Here is a 13,536-nt window from a genome sequence, read left to right on the forward strand (position 1 = left end):
TTCCACACTGTAAAAGTTCAAGTCCTGCATTGAAAATGTTACTTCAGTAAAAGTCTGGAAGTATCATCAAGAAAATGTATAGAGTATATTATAGTATAAAAGTACTTAATGCAGAAAAATCCTCACATTTTGGAAACTGGAAACAGTTGATTTCATACGAACTTCTGTCTTCTACAGGAGCAGAAACTTTGTTTCACAACTTCACAGCTCGGGGTCAGTCTACCTTGGATGGTTTAGACATTGTGGCTAATAATCGAAATCCTTATAGAGAAAATGAACTACAGTGTGAATGCTGTACAGTATGTTCAAAGGCTGACACTACACTGGATTGCTGGCTTGAATGTGTAAAAAGTTGTTGAATTAGTAGGAATAGTTGAATGGATTAATTTGGTATGAATGTCACTGACAAGTTAAATAATACAAATGTTAAAGCTGGGCAATATTACATTTAGGAAAAAGATGACTCTAAACTGGAAATTGCTTAACCCTTGTGTGGTGTTCAGGTCTGTGGGACTAGTTTTCAATGTTTGCTAAATGAAAAATGTTGCTATTTATTTCTTCTAACCCAAATTCATTGGCCTTGGCTCACTTTCTGTGGAGAACATAACTTATTTTCAATGAGTGCACACGGTACACCCCCCCCCCCTCCCTACACATAACTATTACATATGAGGTGTTCGGGTCCACTGGACCTGAGTGTATTTAATTGTAGGTGCTATGAAACTATGTTGTTTTTCTGCACCTGCTATTCCTGCACAGTTACAAAACTATTACATTTCAAGCCTTTTCACTTGTTCTGATTAAGTTCTAAGAAATAAGCACCAATAATGATCAAAAAGTCTTGTTTCTATTTTTTTTTACCTTTTTTATATTGAATTTCCTTATTTTCTCACAAAAAAATTATCATATGATCATAAATGTGATCTCACAGGGGTAAATGGCAAATACAAACCATAAATGATGTATATATCATTGTTAATTGAGCTAAAGCTGTTAAGTATTTTTACATAAACTGTTATGGCTGTATTGATTTAAAAGCCTAATAATGTGGTGGGTCCACCAGACCCGGGAATATTGGCCGTGTAACAACAATATGAACACCACACAAGGGTTAAATGTGGAAGAAGTAGTTGAAGTAGTAAAAGTTATTAATTAGCTCTGTGTTACCAACTTTAGTTAAAGGTTGCCATGACTTCTCCCATCTCGTGGGACGAACGCCGTGCAACCAGTGACCAGTAACATACGGTTTCAGCAGGAGGACCCAAATGCAAGACTCTTTCAGGCAGATGTGCAGAACAAAACACACCTTATTTTGACTCTACAACTTACAAACTCACAACTACAGTACAAACAAACAGGACTCTCACAGGAACAAACAGAGAGAGACGAACCGACAAGAGACAAAGGAACAGAGGGGGTGTAGAAATACACAGACCAATCAACAGAAAGACAGAGGATTGGACAAGACAGTAACGAGCAACAGGTGAGAGCAGAACTGGAGGGAAACTAACAAGACAGGAAGTGCAGACCATATAAGGGGATGGGCGGAGACAAAGACACATGACAGACAGGTACTCACAGAACACATGGAACATAGCAACAAGCACAAATCATGGTTCGTGGTTCGACTGGTCATGACTGTTTTCCCAAGATGGTGTCTGCATGTAAACGTGAACGGTACTGTCTTTATAATCTATCTTTGTAATAAACTGTCTGTGCACTTACAAAGTTCTCAATGAGTTGAAGTGTGGTGCTATTTTGAGCTTTGTTAGTGGGGTAGAAATAGCGATCTACCCTCTGCCACAAAAACACTAGCATTAAGCTAATCAGCAGTTTGCGTTAGCTTGTTTCAAGCTAGAGACGCATTTGATTAGCATGAAAACAGATCCCAGAGAACGGTCAACTCCGTACACATATGTTATTAACCCCCTAGGTTCATTTTTGCGCCGGAATTGTCCTTTAAAGTTGCATTGTACACAGTCTGCAACTTGTGTTGTAGTAGGATGTGGATAAATCAGAAAGTTATAAAAAAAAAAAGCGGGCAATTCCTAATCATGCTGAAGGTTTTGTTTGAATGACGTTTCTGTGTTGAAAAAAGGATACAGAAGAATAATAAAGATATAGAATAATGTAGGTTAAAAAAAAAGCCAAACGCTGTCGGAGCAGAGATAGACCTTTATGTTAAATAGTAAGATACATTTTCTTTAACATGAAACAACCCCGAAATCACCATCACCAAACTGCACCAGACTCCATGTAAATAATCAGTACTTTTAGTGTGTATAGAGCCAGCATATTTCCACCAGACTCCATGTAAATAATCAGGACTTTTATCATCGTAAAACACACCTCATTCAAAGTGGACAGAAACTAAATAAAACTATCAAAAGCCGTCTTGGTTCATCTTTCCACTGTTCCAACAATCACCACTCTGGTTTGGTTGAAATTAACCCTTAATTCACCCATTTACATGTGGAGATATGCTGGCTCTATACACGCTAAAAGTCCTGATTATTTACATGGAGTCTGGTGGAGTTTGATAATTGTTTCTGGGCTGTTTCATGTTAAAAAAACTAAATCTTACACATTCACTTAGACAGAAAAACAGGGGAAATAGGGTGCAGGTGTAAAGATACCAAAGTTACCCTTTAAAGTGGTTTCTACTGTACAATACTGCAGACAGTAATCATCACTCACATGTTTGTGCACATGCTGCTGAAGCAAACAGTGGCAGCTTGGCTCTTGCGTGTATCAACTGCAGCCCCAGTTTGACTCAACGGTTAGACAGTAATCATTACATAGAACAAATGCAGGGGCCGGGCAAATAAGAGTTTGAGACAGAGAATAAACAATGCCAAAGTGCAGTTTCTCTGATTTATCTGATAAAAAGGTACATCTCTCTTTGTCCAGTCAGTGCTTCTCTGTCTGCGCTTCAACCAGGAGAAGGTAAGCTGTTAGAAAGATGGGTTGTTTTTATGTGTTTCATGTACAAGTTTAAATACTCTGCCAACAGTTAAATACAGTTCAAATGAAAAAACTATGTTTGATATGTAAATGTGCGCACTGAAAGTAAATTTGTTTTTGGAGGTTCAAAGCCCCTGTAAGCTTTACATTTTTCTCAGTAGCCTAACATAAAATATGACTTTCACTCAGTCAAAATAATTTGCTTCAATCACCAAACCCACCAGACTCCATGTAAATAATCAGGACTTTTAGCGTGTATAGAGCAAGCATATCTCCACCAGACTCCATGTAAATAATCAGGACTTTTAGCATGTATAGAGCCAGCATATTTCCACCAGACTCCATGTAAATAATCAGGACTTTTAGTGTGTATAGAGCCAGCATATCTCCACCAGACTCCATGTAAATAATCCAGACTTTTAGCGTGTATAGAGCCAGCATATCTCCACATGTAAATGCATGAATTAAGGGTTTATTTCGACCAAACCAGAGTGTTGATTATTGGAACAGTGGAAAGATGAACCAAGATGGCTTTTAATAGTTTTATTTAGTTTCTGTCCACTTTGAATGAAGTGTGTTTTACGATGATAAAAGTCCTGATTATTTACATGGAGTCTGGTGGAGTTTGGTGATGGTGATTTAGGGGCTGTTTCATGTTAAACTAAAAGGATCTTACTCTTTAACTAAAAGGTCTATTTCTGTAGGGATCCATCCCATAATGTTGTCAGACACTTGGAATAATTATCTGAGTCTGTCAGCAGCAACAACAGAACTTTTAGTGGATGCTAACTGATGCTGAACATTTGTCCTGTAGGGTTACACTACAGCCTGGTTCACGGCTTCATGTTACAGCAATGTCGCTCAATACTCGACCAGTTTAAATGCATGGGGAAAATAAAAGACCCTTTAAGACCCACTTTTATTTTTGGGCTTTTAGTTAGTTTTTTTTCTTCTGTATATATATATATATATATATATACACAGTATGTTTCTGTCTTTGTGAAGTACTTTCGTGCAACATTATTTTTGTTTTTAAGTGCTTTCCTACATAAATGAAAACTTAAACTTTTATTCAATCAAAGGAAAAAGAACACATTTAAGGCCTTGTGTCGTCTTCCCGTCGACTGCAACTTAGTGATTTTCTGTGTCGAAATTTCAACATTTTGTTGTTCTTTTTCGACACTTTTCTCAACTTTTTTGTCGAATTTATTCCAATGCTTTTGTCATTTTTTGGCAATTTTTTGTCACCTTTGGCCTTTGTTTTTGATGGTTTGTTTGATCATTTTTTTCAGCGATACAAAAATAAGTTTTTGTAGATTTTTCCATCATTTGTCACTTTTTTCAACGTTTTTTTTTTGTCATAGTTCTGATATAGAAAGTTTTTGTCAAATTTGACAACAGGAGGAGATGAATTTATTTTATTTGGAGTTTAACACTCGGTCATCTGATTTGCTTTCTTTGTGGGTGTAATTTCAAATTCACATGTAACTAAACCCTGATTTGATTTGTGCATGGCCTTCAGAACAAATGACAATTTTGAGCAACAGCAAACATTGTGTAACACGAACAAACAATGAAGCTGAACTTTTGAACTTTTGTCTTAGTTCACAATGACGATGCGTGCAGCCGTGGGTCTCTGGGTCCTATCAGCGGTGATCTGCGTGGGCAGAGGCCATCACCATCCCGATCATTTGGGTCACGGCAACGACAAGGCCGGCCAAGACACCGTAGCGGACGGCAGCGCCAACAGCGTCTCCCTGGTGAACGAAGCAAACCAAGAGTTTTCCTTCCGACTCTACAGGCAGTTAGCAGCTCATGCTGACTCTCAGGGAAAGAATATCTTCTTCTCCCCGGCTAGTGTGTCGGCCGCCTTGGCTGCGTTGTCCGTGGGAGCGCAGGGGGAGACTCACCGTCAGCTTTTCAATGGTCTGGGCTTCAACAGCTCCCTCCTGACGCAGACAGATGTTGACCAGGCCTTCCAGAGGTTCCTCCAGAGGGCCAACAACACATCTCAGGAGGACGCCAGCGAAGGAACCGCCGTGTTCGTGGACAACCGCTTCAAGCCGAAGCCGGAGTTCCTGCAGACTCTGAAGCAGTCGTACCTCGCAGATGGGTTCAATGTGGACTTCACCAAAGCCACAGAAAGTGCTGATACCATCAATAAGTACGTGGAGGAGAAGACCAACGGGAAGATTGACAAGCTGGTGGAAAGCCTGGATGAAAGCACAGTCATGTATCTCATCAGCTACATCTACTACAAAGGTAAATCATCAATCATCGGTCCTCCAAAACCATACGACTTGGGCTGTGTCTCATTCTGCATACTGCCGTCACAGTACACTGCTAACGTGCACTGACCGCTTACTGCCGTAGTGCCCACTTGCGATGGTTAGTATTGTCCCAGAAGGAACACTTATGTTAAAACACTTAACAGAAATGATCGAGGGGGATGAGCGTGACGAACGCAACACATGGCAGCTGATTGGACGAACGCGTCACGTGGGTCTGGCTGCTCCCAAACTCCCAAAACCGACCATAATACCATCTCGTATTTTACAAAAATAGTTCAACGAAACTGTTTTTCAGAAACATAGTGTTTCTGAAAAACTTTTTAGCGAGAAATAGGCCGTACAGTTCGTTATTTTGATCGACAAAGGTCAATTTTAAAGATTTTCGTCAGATTTTGAGAGGCGGCGAGCCGAGCCGAACCCCTTCTCATTTGCATAAAGTAGCCTGGATTCAACTTGCCGGCATCCCTCCCCTTACACTTTGTAGTGAAGATGGTTTAGTGCGAGTAGCGTCCATCGTTCCGCACTGAACTTTTTCAGCGTTTTTAGGGGGTCATCCTGGTACTGTAAGTGCACTGACTTTTTACACTATATACTTAAAACTAACTGTTTAAAGTGTGCAAGTAGGCGGTTTGAGACCCAGCCTATATCGGTCATTTGGTCCTCCCCTCTTATACGACCCACAGGAGCGTTTGATAAATCAGCGCCCCCTAGTGGTGGCAGGAAATTCGTCTTCACATCTAAACCAGAGAAGGTAACGGTCGCCATTTTAAACACGTCGTTAAAGTTGTGAAACGGTCCCAGTTTGGTTAGATTTAGACACCAAGGGCCCTATTTTAACGACGTAAGAGACATTCAGGGCCCTATTTTAACGATGTAAGAGACATTCAGGGCCCTATTTTAACGACGTAAGAGACATTCAGGACCCTATTTTAACGATGTAAGAGACATTCAGGGCCCTATTTTAACGATGTAAGAGACATTCAGGACCCTATTTTAACGATGTAAGAGACATTCAGGGCCCTATTTTAATGATGTAAGAGACATTCAGGGTCCTATTTTAATGATGTAAGAGCATGGCGTGAAGCGCCTGGTGCAGGTGTGTTTAGGACAGTGGTAAAAAGGGTGCATGTGCCGGGCGCCTGGTTCTACAGGGTTGTCCTTAGTGTCTTCATTAATCAGAGGTGTGTTTTGGGCGTAACATGCAATCAACCAATCAGAGATCATCTCCCATTCCCTTTAAAAGCCAGGCGCGTTTGGACCTTGGAGCATTGCTGTTATGATGGAGGATTTGCACCGTAATATTTTTATTTGTAATCTTCTGCATGTGTGTGTGCTGCTGTGTGTCCCTGTGTGTGTGTGTGTGTGTGTGTGTGTGCTGCTGTGTGTGTCTGTGTGTGTGCTGCTGTGTGTCCCTGTGTGTGTAACAAGCATAGTGTGTGCGCGCTGTGCACGAGTTAAAATAACAACGAAATGCTGCCTTATTGACTTTAGACCAGGTCTTTGTTGGTCAATGGCGCGATCACTTCCCGCTGCCTCAAGATAGCAATACGCCCAGAATGCACCTGAACACACCTCCCTGTAAGACCAGCACACCCAGAATGCATTGCTGTTATGATGGAGGATTTGCACCGTAATATTTTTATTTGTAATCTTCTGCATTTGTGTGTGCTGCTGTGTGTCCCTGTGTGTGTGTGTGTGTGTGCTGCTGTGTGTCCCTGTGTGTGTGTGTGTGTGTGCTGCTGTGTGTCCCTGTGTGTGTAACAAGCATAGTGTGTGCGCGCTGTGCACGAGTTAAAATAACAACGAAATGCTGCCTTATTGACTTTAGACCAGGTCTTTGTTGATCAATGGCGCGATCACTTCCCGCTGCCTCAAGATAGCAATACGCCCAGAATGCACCTGAACACACCTCCCTGTAAGACCAGCACACCCAGAATGCACCTGAACACACCCCCCTGTAAGACCAGCACTCCCATGGGCCACAGATGGGTGCAGGTGCATTTGCTTTTAAACGACGTGGGCGCTGGACGGGAAACTAACAACTGCGTCGGTCTTCAACTAGCAAAGACTCTTGGGTCGGGCTCTGCGCTGCGCCGCCTGCAAGATAGGAGACCTAAAGCTATGTAGTTAAGTTTAGAAAAAGATGGTGGTTTGGGTTCAAATCAGACGTTACTTCACTTCCTGGTGAAGCCAGCAACAGGGACTCTGCAAAATAAAATATTGACATTTCTTTAAACTAATTACAATCGTCTTGGGTGGGGCTAAGCTCCGGACGGAGCCACGGTGCCTCTGCTAAATAGTCTCAGGAAGGAACTGGTTTTGGTGGAACATGTGTATGTTCAAAAGTAGTTTTAGTCGTGCAACAGAAAACTCAGATTGGACAGATAGTCTAGCTAGCTGTCTGGATTTACCCTGCAGAGATCTGAGGAGCAGTTAACCATAGTCCTCACAAATCCACCAGAGGTTAGAACGCCATCACCAAGAAAGTGGAAGGGGATGGACATCTGGCAGAATATCTGGCGGCCCAGGAGCAATCCCGGTTTTAAACACGTCGTTAAAGTTGTGAAACTGTCCAAGTTTGGTTAGGTTTAGGCACCAATACTACTTAGTTAAGTTGATAAAAAAGATGGAGGTTTTGGGTTCAAATCATTGACTGTAAATATTAATAGACAAAGCATGTGTGACATCACCCATTTGTTTGTGAGTCGTTGAGTTTGCCATTACGGGCGCAGCCATCCTGGTTGCAGATGTGACGATTTTAGACGAGAGGGAGGAGAGAGGGAGAGGGAGGAGCCATAGACTGTTGGGCGGTATCTGACTTTGACGTTAGCTGAGAGTTGGCAACGCTGCTTACACTCTACGTTCCGTTACACACTTTCTCTGGCAATCTGGATGCAACTGCTGCTGGAAGCTAGCCTACATAATTCGCGGTAAGATTTAGCTTCGCTAGGTTTTAAATATCTCTTTGTCCCGTAGTTATATTACATATAAGACAGGCCGCGAACTGTCACTCACATCATAGCCACGCCCTAAAACACCCCCGGCTTTATCGCCGATTTTAAAATGAACGAGACCATAAGTCAAAACATGAACATCATTCTGTGTTGCAGAAGACTTAAAACTAGCGATTGAGACCATAAACTCATTATGAAAATTTTTACTGAGGTAATAAATCAAGAGAAAAGTGGGTCACTTTCTCATAGACTTCTACAGAAACCGACCTCCTTTTGCAACCGCACGTGTTGGGAATTCAGATATAATGCAGGTTTAAGGAGTCTCCCCCTGCAGGAAGTCAGATATAATGCAGGTTTAAGGAGTCTCCCCCTGCAGGAATTCAGATATAATGCCGGTTTAAGGAGTCTCCCCCTGCAGGAATTCAGATATAATGCAGGTTTAAGGTGTCTCCCCCTGCAAGAATTCAGATATAATGCAGGTTTAAGGTGTCTCCCCCTGCAGGAATTCAGATATAATGCAGGTTTAAGGAGTCTCCCCCTGCAGGAATTCAGATATAATGCAGGTTTAAGGTGTCTCCCCCTGCAGGAATTCAGATATAATGCAGGTTTAAGGTGTCTCCCCCTGCAGGAATTCAGATATAATGCAGGTTTAAGGTGTCTCCCCCTGCAGGAATTCAGATATAATGCAGGTTTAAGGAGTCTCCCCCTGCAGGAATTCAGATATAATGTAGGTTTAAGGTGTCTCCCCCTGCAGGAATTCAGATATAATGCAGGTTTAAGGAGTCTCCCCCTGCAGGAATTCAGATATAATGCAGGTTTAAGGAGTCTCCCCCTGCAGGAAGTCAGATATAATGCAGGTTTAAGGAGTCTCTCCCCGCTGGAATTCAGATAGGATGCAGGTTTAAGGCACTTCCGCATTTGCAGCACTTCGCCAAACCGGATGCTTTGTCCTTAAATATTAACAGTCTATGGTTCAAATCAGACGTGACTTCACTTCCTGAATGTTACCACATGACGCAGAACCAAGGGGGTAAGCCTGCCTCGACAGAGCGTAGCTCCTATGGAGCCATTTTGTTGCTATCAAGCCATCACCCGCCGTTAGCATCCCATTGACTCCCATTCATTTTGACGTCACTTTGACAGCGAATAACTACATCTGAAGCGTTTAAAGACTCTATTTGTCCGTTGTTTATTTCTAAAGAAACACGACAATGTATAAAAGGCTCCATTACCTTGTACCTCACGTTATGGCTCCGTAGCAGACGCTTTTATAACAATAGGCTAACGATTGGGTCATAACCACGAGACTTACTGTCACACAGTAGAGGAATTACCGTATAGTACAGGAGAAGCTCTCAGGCAGGTGGACTTCCATTATCTGTTTAGGTTTAATTATGTTAACTAGCATGTTAGTGATCAGTAATTAGCCTGTGCCTATGTTATCTCCTTACAAATACCTACGCTCTCCGTCTCTGTAAGATTTGGAATTATTGAGATTTCTCTCAGCACAGCTACCAGAAGACTTCACACTTTCAGACAGGTAGCTCACGTCACATCTACGTCTTCAAGCTCAGTTGGAGGCTGCTCAGTAACGCTCAGCCAGCACCGGGAAAGTGCTTCTAATATCCTTCGAACGGGACATGAACCCCGGTCTCCTGGGTGAAAGTCCTGTGTTTGTTTGACCAAACTCCACCAGACTCCATGTAAATAATCAGGACTTTTAGTGTGTATAGAGCCAGCATATCTCCACCAGACTCCATGTAAATAATCAGGACTTTTAGCGTGTATAGAGCCAGCATATCTCCACATGTAAATGGGTGAATTAAGGGTTTATTTCAACCGAACCAGGTGATTGTTGCCCCCCCCCCCCCAACCTGCCTCCTTACCAGGACATTTGGCGCTCTTATACATCCTCATCTTACTTCCTGTTTTGCTCTCGTCAGAGCTACTACGGCCACTAGAGAGCGCCGCCACTAGAAACATAAATATAGGTCAAAATGATGCTGGAAAGAATCACTTATGGGGCCGTTTTTCGGGGTAGGACGGTCTCAAATAAATGATTAAATAACATGATGCCATTTTTACATTTTGTGATCACACTTTTAGGTTGTAGGTATCAAATCAAATGTTGTGTTTTATTTCTGCTCGTTGTCTTACAGGAAAGTGGGCGACTCCGTTTGACCCTAAACTCACCAAGCAGGACGACTTCAACGTGGACGAGAACACCAAGGTTCAGAGTTTCTCTCTTAATACAGAATGTTAATTAATGTGTGTGTGTGTGTGTGTGTGTGTGTGTGTGTGTGTTATTATTTGGGTGGAACGAGAGCAGGCAAAGAATGGGGGGGGGGAAGGGAGAAATGGGAGGGACAGAGCAGGGGGAATGGAAAGTGGGGGGTAATGCAGAGCGGGGAATGAGGAAGGGAGGCAAATGGAATGGAGGGGGAAGGAGGGGGAATGGAGTGCGGCACCAGAGCACGGAGGGGAGAAATGGAAAGGAAATGGAGGGGAATGGAATGGAAGGGAAGGAGGGGGGAAACTTTTTTGGTGGAATGGAATGGAATGGAATGGAAGGAAGGAATGGGAAGGGATTGGGTGTGGGGGGGGATTGAGGGAATGAAATGGAATGGAATATAGAGGGGGGGAATAGGAATGGATGGATTGGGAGGGAGATGGAATGGGGGGGAGACAGTGGAGGAAACAGAGGGGCAGTAAGGGGAAAGGAACGGATTAAGGATGGAAGGAGGGAGACATGAACAGAGGGGGAATGTTAGAAAGAGGGGGGAATGAGGGGAATGGGGGGAATGGAATGGAAAGGAAGGATGATGGAACAGGATGGGAATGGGGGAAGGCAGAACGGGGGGGGAGTGGAAGGGGGTGAGGAACAGGGGAGGAGGAAGGGAACAGAACGGGGGGTAAGGGGAGAACAGGGGTGGGGGAATGTGGATGGAATGGAAATGGAAATGGAATGGAAGGGGACGGAGGGGATGGAAGGAACAGGGGAATAGGGCAAACAGGAAGGAGAAGCGCCGGAGCGGAGGGAGATAGGCGGAACAGGAAGGGATGGGGAAACAGGGGGGGGGAGGGGGGATAAGGGGGATGGAGAATGGAAGAAGGGGGAGGTGGGGAATGGAGTGGGAACAGGGGAGAGGAGGAAAAGGGGGTAATGGAGGAGGGGGAACCGGGATAGGGGATGGAGGGAAGGGGAATGGGAGGGAAAGGGGGGAACGGATTAAGGAAGTGGGGGGGAAGGGGACAGGAGCAAGGGGGATGGAATGGGAACAGTGGGAGGGAGGGGGAAAGGTGGGGGGAAAGAGAAGAAAGGAAAGAGGGAATGAGGGGGAAAGAGAGGGGGAATGGGGGGGGGGAACAGGGGATCGAGGGGGGGGATGGAATGGTGGAGCAGGGAGGAAATGTTGCGATGGAGGGGGAGCAGGAGCAGGGGGTGGAGGAAGGGGATGCAGGGAAGAGTGGATGCACAGGAGGGGGGTAGGAATGGTGGAGAGAAGGGGGAAGGAGGGGAAGGAAGGAAAAAGATGGAGCAGGGGGAATGAAAGGGGGAGAAGACGAGGGCAGGGGGAGGGGGGAGAGGGGGAAACATCAGGAGCAGGGGGAATGAGGGGGTGGAACAGCAGAGGGGGATGGGGAGGGGAAACGGGCAGAGGGGGATGGGGGGAACATAGGGGGTGAGGGAAACGTGAAGAGAGAAGAGAGGGCACCGCTGGGAAATTGTCTCGCTGTCTACTCTTGTTTGTGTCCGGTTACGACCAATGCGGGGAGGCAGCTTACACACCTACCACGAACCACGTGCTACAGGCAAGCGGTCCTTCAGCTGCCCTTCAACAGCTCCTACTCCATGCTGCTGATGCTGCCTGACGTCATGGCAACGCTGGAGAACCGGATCTGCCCGAACCACCTCACCAAATGGTTGAAGTGGATGAAGCCCAAGTGTGTAGAATTTAAGAACAACAATCTTTAGAAAATGGTCCTGTATTTAGAATGCAAGCTGCAATGTAACATTAATGTAAAAATGTTCAGCAGCACTTAGAGTCCACTAAAAGTTCTCTTTGTTGCTGCTGACAGATTCAGATTATTATTCTAAGTGTCTGACAACATTATGGGATGGATCCCTACAGAGATAGACCTTTTAGTTAAAGAGTAAGATCCTTTTAGTTTAACATGAAACAGCCCCGAAATCACCATCACCAAACTCCACCAGACTCCATGTAAATAATCAGGACTTTTAGCGTGTATAGAGCCAGCATATCTCCACCAGACTCCATGTAAATAATCAGGACTTTTAGCGTGTATAGAGTCAGCATATCTCCACCAGACTCCATGTAAATAATCAGGTCTGGTGGAGATATGCTGGCTCTATACACGCTAAAAGTCCTGATTATTAACATGGAGTCTGGTGGAGTTTGGTGATGGTGATGTCGGGGCTGTTTCATGTTAAACTAAAAGGATCTTACTCTTTAACTAAAAGGTCCATCTCTATAGGGATCCTTTTCATAATGTTGTTTATTTAAGGCTCTAGTAGCCAAATGAAACTCCTGCCCTAGTCAGATTCACTGAATTTCTGTCTTTTTCTCCCCCAATGTTTTAGGAGACATGATGTATACATTCCAAAGTTCTCCATTAAGACTTCCTACAACCTGAACGATGTGCTGACAGAAATGGGAATGACAGACATGTTTGGTGACCGTGCAAATTTGAGGGGCATTTCAGAGGAGCAAAGACTGGCAGTCTCAGATGTAAGTAAACAGAGCATATGTTTTATGTTATTTCACACATATACCATTCGTCTGTCATCTCACTTTCTCTGCGTTGCATTGCAGGTTGTGCACAAAGCTACGCTGGACGTGGACGAGACCGGAGCCACCGCTGCGGCCGCCACGGGCATCGGCATCACACTGATGTCTTTCCACCGTGTCCCCGTGTTGAAGTTCAATCGTCCATTCATGGTCCTCATCACTGAACGCAACACGGAGAAAATCCTCTTCTTGGGCAAGATTATCAACCCAACCATCTGATGCATCATCACTTTGTGTTTTGCTCGAGCACAACTGTTGCATCTCATATATAAAGGAGTCAGAAAAACTTTGTTTTGTTGTCTCTTGCTTTATTGATTGTGCAAGGGCATCGGGGGTGGGGGCATTATAACTGGGGGCTCTTCCCCCCCGGAAAGGTTTGAGTGCCAAACACTTTTTTTCCTACACTCTAAGAAATTACATAATCTGTAAAAAAAAAAACAGAGGACCTTCTGGTAGGTCATTGCCCAACAATTAAATAACAGAATTAATGTGTGTAGCTACAGTTGAAATATAGAA

General features: G+C 44.0%; 1 pseudogene; it reads left to right on the top strand.

Annotated features, from left to right (window-relative positions):
• Positions 1-2,792: 2,792 nt before the first annotated feature.
• Positions 2,793-13,311, top strand: LOC120560181 (annotated as a pseudogene).
• Positions 13,312-13,536: the final 225 nt, after the last annotated feature.

Source organism: Perca fluviatilis, chromosome 6 (genome assembly GCF_010015445.1).
Source record: "Perca fluviatilis chromosome 6, GENO_Pfluv_1.0, whole genome shotgun sequence".
In the NCBI taxonomy this organism is placed as follows: Eukaryota; Metazoa; Chordata; class Actinopteri; order Perciformes; family Percidae; genus Perca; species Perca fluviatilis.